This window comes from Sinocyclocheilus grahami, unplaced genomic scaffold (genome assembly GCF_001515645.1).
Source record: "Sinocyclocheilus grahami isolate Dianchi unplaced genomic scaffold, SAMN03320097.WGS_v1.1 scaffold1455.1, whole genome shotgun sequence".
In the NCBI taxonomy this organism is placed as follows: domain Eukaryota; kingdom Metazoa; phylum Chordata; class Actinopteri; order Cypriniformes; family Cyprinidae; genus Sinocyclocheilus; species Sinocyclocheilus grahami.
Genome location: NW_015506634.1, coordinates 90599 through 98461, shown reverse-complemented (window position 1 = coordinate 98461; position 7863 = coordinate 90599). Strand labels below are relative to the sequence as shown.

The 7863-nt window shown below is 39.9% G+C and overlaps 1 long non-coding RNA gene across 1 annotated transcript; it reads left to right on the top strand.

Annotated features, from left to right (window-relative positions):
- The first annotated feature begins 1690 nt into the window (after window positions 1-1690).
- LOC107570424 (uncharacterized) lies at window positions 1691-2139 on the top strand. Its single transcript, XR_001607032.1, has 3 exons — window positions 1691-1845; window positions 1931-2001; window positions 2114-2139. It is a non-coding gene; the product is annotated as an uncharacterized lncRNA (long non-coding RNA).
- Window positions 2140-7863: the final 5724 nt, after the last annotated feature.

Below are 7863 nucleotides of genomic sequence, written 5' to 3'. Positions count from 1 at the left end.
AATCGACTCTGCGGGAGTGTGGGCGGGACGCGGCTCCACTTCGCTTGCTACTGCGCAGACTCCGGTCCCAAATCAGCACAATATGGCCGCGCCCTGTTGGGACAATGGCGGCTTCAATTTCCTTCAATGGAAGAGATTGAAGGTGCGTCATCCATCTTTTTTTACAGTCTATGGTCTTGACAAGAAGTTAAAGTAGATCATAAAGTGTCAGTTGCTGTATTTACATCCAGAGATAAGAAATGGGTCGGTGAGGGAAGAGAGGACGACACTACAGAGGAAAGATGGAAGGATGAAAGGGAGCGTAGGTTTTGCCTAAAAGTAACTGGTAGAGGAATTGATAGCACACAGGTAGTAATATGCAGGTTAAATGTAATAAAGAAATGAGCAGAGATGTCTAGAGGTTTGTTGTCTGGTTGTCTGTGATACAATTGCATGTGTAAATTAAGTCAAGCTGGTTGCCTGATTTGTTAGTGCTTGTGGTGTTTGAGATTGGAATGTTATCATTGCAAAGTGGTCAGGCTAATGTCTTGTGTTTATTCCACAAGACTTATGGATAAACTGTTTGATTTATAATTATTAGATTATTTTCAAATTGCACTTACCCTGCTGTGCATGAACATAGCTGTTCCTCAATTTGTGTGTTTCCCATTTGAATGGTCAGCGTATGAGGCGGCTGCTGCTTGCGCTGGGACCTATAGGCTTTAGCTTAAATTGATGAAATTATTCTCTAATCGGTTGCATATTATGTCGTGGATATATCCCTCGAATGCATTCTGCAGTCCCTTTTGTCTTGCTCTCTCAGATATTTCACCTGTTCGCCAAAAATGACTAATTATCTCCTTGGGAATGTCTGACACCGGTGCATACATACTGTAATGCGCTCAATGCACGTCACAGTTCCGGATTGGCTTATACCGGCTGAGAAACTTCCTGTTACACTGACCGCGAAATTCTAGTTCACTTGACTGACAGACAGACCGACAACAGGCAAACATGGCTCTCTTTTACACTCGCTGTCTTCAAGACCTACCTCGTCTGACTATCAATGATGTGGACCGACTTGTCAAGTAGTCATGCCCCACTCCCTCCAGCAAACGGGAAAAGGGATTTATGATGTATATCGCCAGCTACATCGATAATTACGAGGGTAAGTCGTTACGTTGAAATGTTGTTGTAGCAGCTAACGTTAGCGTTAATGTTAACTGAACGATTAGATGGTTAACGTTAAAGTTAGCTGTTTTGTTCGACTATGACTGACTGACTTGTCAGCTAACTTTCGATTGTGAGTTTGTGTGAGATACTGTCAAGATACTGTGTAAAAATGTAACGTTACAGTCTCAAATTGTGTGTTCGTCGTCCTTCCTCACAGTGTCACTGACAAGGTGACAGGAGAGGTCTTTCATGAAGAAAAGTGAAAAGCCACACGACTTGAGAGTAGGGTTATTGTTAGGGCAATGGTTAGGCAAGCTGATAAATTGACTGTCAGCTTAATAAAAGTAACATTATCCAAGCAAAATAGGCCTGTATCATATTGTTAAACATTAATTAATTTTCATATTTTGTCTGTGAGCCTCAGAATACAGCATTATTTTTCTTGTTAATGCTTTATCTGTCAAGCAATATCTCATCTAAGCTTCTATTTCTCCCTAGATGCTGTTAAAGCACTCAAAATCTGTTGTTTTGGTGAGCAGCCATTGTTCCTGTGTGGCGGGCTGTGCCTTATGCAATCATTTGGTTGCACTTCTTTATCAGACTGCCCATTATTCGCAGCTAAACATTCCTGCTGTTCCCCCGGTGCACAGCTGCACAGACACCGAGCAGATCTGGCATAAACCAAGGACACTGGTAAGTCATGTAACATGTGAACTGTACTATTACTGTGCATATTGTAGCTATTGTGGTGCCATGTTGAATGTGTCTCTGATGTTAGGGTGTTAGGCCAGGCCCAGTTGGAGAAATAGAGTTTCGAAAACCCAGAAATTCAACAACAGACTGTGTAAAGTGAGATTATCTTTACTTCGTATCTCAGTGTGGTTTTATGTATGTTGTGGCAGAAATTTGGTGTAGTGATTTTTACTTTAATACTATTTTTTTTACTGGTAATATTTTTCAGAAGTTCTCTCTACAAGGCGCTAGATGGGGAACTGCGGGATCTTGCCATGTTGAGAGTATCAGGGGTGTACAAAGACTTTCCCCCTTCACTTGCACCCTTGGTAACAACAATGGGCATGTCAGCTGATGTCCCATTACTCCAGTCTGCTTTTGGAGCTGTCCAGGCAGGGAGCGTGCTGTCATTTCAGCATAAACCACCAGCAATGAGGGAAGTCATCAACATCCCATCTGCCCCTGACTCACCCTCCCTTCCCATCCACAGCTACAGGCTTGAACCACCATCCTGTGCCTATGTTCTATCAGAGCAGGAACATCTGCACCTGAAGTCTCTGGAGGTGTCATTCAACATGGCCTACAGGATAGAAGCTGCAACAGGGCAGAGTTCGTGCCAGGAGTGGCATCGTTTGAGAAAGATGAGAGTGACATCTACTCGCTTCCACGAGGTATGCCATGTTCGTTGGACATACATCTGCAGAGAATCTGGCTGAGAGAATTCTCAAGGGGATTGGTCAGATCATGGACATGAGGAGAGGTATTGATATGGAGCCACTCGCTGTTAAAGAGTATTGCACTCTTAAAAACGTGAACTGTTCACCCTGCGGGTTCATTGTACATACTGATGCTCCATGGCTAGGTAGCTCTCCTGATGGACTCATCTTTGATCCCTCTGAGAACCCACCGTTTGGTCTCCTTGAGGTCAAATGCCCCAATATCCAGAGCTATGTGGACTGCCCCTATCTAAAAATGTCCGGTGGTGCTTTGAAACTCAGGAGGCAGCACAAGTACTACTGGCAAGTTCAAGGTCAGATGCTCTTGACAGGGCTAGAGTGGTGTGATTTTGTTGTTTGTGCTCAGGAAGACATGTTAGTCGAGCGAATTTATAAAGATCTTGATGTAATGCACACCATTAGAGACAGAGCAGATCATTTTTTCCCGGAGCAGTGGGCAGCCATTTATGCTGCGGCGCCCGGGGAGCAGTTGGGGGTTCGGTGCCTTGCTCAAGGGCACCTCAGTCGTGGTATTGAAGGTGGGAGAGAGCGCTGTACATTCACTCCCACCCACCTACAATCCCTGCCGGTACAAGACTCGAACCCACAACCTTTGGGTTATGAGTCCGACTCTCTAACCATTAGGCCACGACTTCCCCTATTAGCAACGTTAGCGAGATTAGCGGGCTATTTGCTAATAGCGGACTCGGGAAATCAAAATAAAACTAGTGATAACAAGGCGCTCTGATTGTTTTTGTTGTAGAATACGGTCGGGGATATATTCACACATTATAGAAACGAAAATTATGGTGCATAAAATTGATTTTAAGATAAAAAGCAGACGATAAAGAATTAACTTGACGGAGCTCAAACTCAAAACACATGGCAGCAACAAACAGGAAGTTAATCAGTTTCAATCAGTTCATTAATCAGTTTCAATCAGTTCAGTGAGTTCGTGTTATTGTTCATTTTTACAAATCTATACAATATCTGAACTGATCTATTGTTCATTTTTGCGAGTCTATACAGTATTATAACTGATCTGTTGTTATAACTGATCAGATATTTTTATACTGTTACATAACTGTCAATCTAGACTAGCATACAATAGTACAGCTTTTCTTAAAGTGCCCATGGACCATCAAGTTACTGTTGATGGGCTCTGAAAGGGATTTTGTGTACGTATTTATTTATTTGCTTGCTTTAATAATTGCGAAGGAATGTTGTAGGTAACTATCATAATAAATGTAATTCATAAATATAACTTATTACTCAACATTCAAATAAATAGAAAAGACATTTGAAAATACTGTATCTTAGTCTTGTCTTTCACCATAGTTGTAAGATTTGAGCAGGTGGCAGAAGATTGACAGAATTAGAACTGTGTTGCAATTGCAGGTTTAACTATGGCTGCTCTAACAAAGGAAGGAGGTCAAAAGTTGGATGGTAAAGATCTTTTTTTAATGAACCAACTGGTCAAGAAGAATGTTGGTACGAACTATATGTGGTAAGTCAAAAGGCAAGCAAAAAAAAACCATCAGGCCATCATAGTAAGAAAATTAGACAGTGTGCAGAAAATATTTACAATATTTCAAACCATGCCTTGACAAGTGGTCCATTCTAATAGTTAACAGAATTATATGTGGCAAATCAAAAAACATCCCAGATGAGACAAAAGCAACAAGCGAAAAAAATCTATTAGGCAATCATAGTAAGAAAATTAGACAGTTTCCAGACCATATTTACAACAGTATATTTACAACATTTCAATGTGCCAAATAAAGACTTTAAAAGACTTAGTACACAGACAAGAATGACACTGTGTAGACTCACTGGGCCCATGCCTTGACAAGTGGTCCATTCTGATAGTTAATGAGAAGACATGACACGGCAAACAGTTGATTAATGCTACCAGAAATGGACAAGGGGATGACTGCGTCAAACAACTTATGTTCCTTCACCCACCGGATCAGGCGTTCAACATGCACCCTGAGCCTGGCCACAGACTCAGTGTGTCTCACCTCTCCGGCAGACATTTGTGTGCCCTTAGTCACAAAAGCAGGCCTGTGGATTTTGCATGGTACCAGGTTATCAATTAAGAAGCCCTTGTCCACCATTATGGCCATGTCAGGGGTAAGGATGTCGATTTTGACGTCAGAAAACCGTCTTTTCCATGGTTATGGAGAAGATATAAACTAAATTACGTAATGAAACATACCTATGTAGAAACGTACCAGTATAGAAAGCTTTTAAAACATCATCCCCCAATTAGAAATGAATGGACAATGCACAAACAAATGATAAACAAACAATAGAATAAAATAAATGTTTTAACCCTATTACTCATAGCCATAGGATTTTTAGATAGGGTTACACAAGTCTATGGGAAATCTTTGATTTTTGATAATTATTTATAGAAAACTTTAAGTCTTATCAACTATTTAACGTTTAAATAGTATAACAGCCAACATTCTCAAGCCAACATAATAACTTAAGTAATGTTAGTGTGGTGGATCAGTGAATGCGAGAGAAGGGCAGAGATAACACACATAATGTGCATGTGTCTACAGCAGTTAAACCGAATACAATGTTTATATCTTCTTGTTTCAGATGATGGGAGAGATGAGAACTCCTGACCAACCTTGTGGACTGAAAGTCAGGCTAGGGAATTGTTAGAAAACACTCTCTGTTTTGAGAATGCCTCCCCCCTCCTTTCTCACTCTTTCTCTCTCCTTCTCTGAATCACCCCTCCTCTATCTGTTCTCTCTCTCTCTTGTATGGTGTTTGAATGTCTCTTACTCATATTCGAGGTAAAGGAGTTTGTGCTGATTTGTGAGGGGGGTTCAGCCTCCGTCGCCAGGAAGTCTATTCCTTATATGGATATGTTTTTCTGTATATGTGGCGATTTTATACAAAACACATGTTCTTGGGAAAAACATCCTGTATGGGTATGTCCCCCTATCCTCATTGGTTAAGAGGGTAAAACTCCCCTCGACAGGCCTATATAAGATCTGTATTTCTATTAATAAATTGAAGTATTGAGAATACACAGACTGTGTGTTTTCTTACTTCCCGGCCGTATTTACACTTGCTAAAGACTGAGAAGATTTCACGGTGGCAAAGAGATATCGAGGGACCAAATTGTTATTTATTAACATAGCCAATCAGCAGTAAGGGGCGTGTCTACTCATGAAGTGGAGGAGAGAGCGTTCTGTGCACAGGACGGACATTAGCCGTCCTGTGCATATCTATGGTGTAGACAGCATCACTGATTATAATGAGTTCTATTGTATTTTGTTATGCCGTGCCACTCGCGTCCGGTGTAGACATGGTGTAACATTGGTTTTGCTTTGTTTCACTCACAGAACTAATCGTTGCCTGGGTTGCGTACGTATGTGTGGGACGGTGAGTATGAGGCTGGGAGGGAATATCAGAGTATACCCACTACAAAAAAATAGACTACACCACTGCTCTATACAGATAAATTCCACAACAAACAATAACAAATGCAACTGATAATCCTTTATGGATCCAGTAAAACTTGCAGTGGTAAAATATTATGCACTGACACAGTGCACAGTAAAAAAAAAATAGTAAAAGTGATATGTAATATTAAAAAGTATATGTAGTACAAGTTGTAGTAAAGTGAATAATATAAAAAGCGAGTACAACAGTATATAATAGATTTATAATAGCACAAATTATATGTATAATATCATAATAAATAAATAACAATAGATGAATAATAGCAAGTAGAATATGTAATATCAAGGGTGGAATAATACAGAATAGACAATAATGAAGAATAAATTAATAGTAAATTATAAAGTAAAATAAATTATCATGAAATGTAGTTTTATAATAGTATTTGTGTAATAATTATTAAACAAAGTAAGACACAACTAATGACATGACACAAAAAATTGTGGTCGTGAATCCCAAATTGTGTTTAATTAATGAGCTCCTTTTATATATATATAAAATTAAAAATCATCTGAATCAATCTCAGCTCAAGGTACACATTTTATTTCAGTTTGGTTTAGTTGTGATGACAAAACCTGACTAATAAAGACTAATTCTCCACCGCTTCCCTCAAGATTTTCCTAGTGCTGGGCGGTATACCGGTTCATACCGAATACGGTGTTTATTTTTGATATGATATGAATTTTTAAAATACCGCAATACCGGTGTATATCGCTTAAACAACGTTCGGAATGCGACACTGTTTGAGAGGGGTCCCTTTTCACTGTTGCACTGTGGTGAGGGCACAGCTGTATGTGTTACTAAGCGTGAAAGTTCAGAAACTGAAGCTGTAGAACTAATAGAACGTGATGACACAGAAGAACTCATCCACAATATCCACATTGACCTCCACAAATATCCAGCGCCCCTGCCATCAGCTCCCGCGTCTCACACACACACACAAGCGACTTTAGCAACTTTCAGACCCTTTTAGCGGCTTTTTCCCATAGAATACTCATACTGACAAACCTAGCGCCTTTTTTGGATAAACCTTAGCTATGATTCAGTTGGAAGATTTCGCCAGTGCTGTCCCGCGAACGCGAGGTCTGACTTTCCAGGAGAAGTGTCGCCTCTCTTGGTGTCTGTTCTGTGCAGTGAGAGGCAGAGAAGCAGCGCAGCCGACTCCTCAATAAATGAGTACAAAACAGCGTTTCCTAGCACCTGTCGCTTACTGATTATTTGGAATTATAAATATGAGCGTAGTTCGTCTGTACTGCACTTTTGTTTTGTTACTCAGACGCAGGCAGTGCGCTGCACGAGACAAAAAAGTAATCTAGCCAAAACAACCGCATAGCCGCTCTTTAGTGTAGATGCATGTTGATTTTATCAGACGATGCTGCGATTATAAATGAGAATGACTCCTGGTTAACATGTATTAAAAGGGGTCGTGTTTAGTCACTATTTAGTGTGGTATTTTTGGACAATATTCACTCATCATGACAGTAAAATAGGGCATTCTAAGTCAATGTACTGCAGTATTTCCTCTCTCAATCAGTAGAAAATATGGTTAACACCCGGTCATGCATGAAAAAAAAAATACCGTCATGTACTTTGAAACCGGTATAATTTTGAAAAATACCGTGATATAAATTTTTGGTCATTTTCCTATATTTTATTCAATTAATGAGTAAAATAATGTAAACTTGATGATGCTTGACATTTTGCTCTACAATGCAAATTACACACACCTGTAGCGTCTGGACCAATCAAACACACAATATATATTTTGTTAGCTATATTT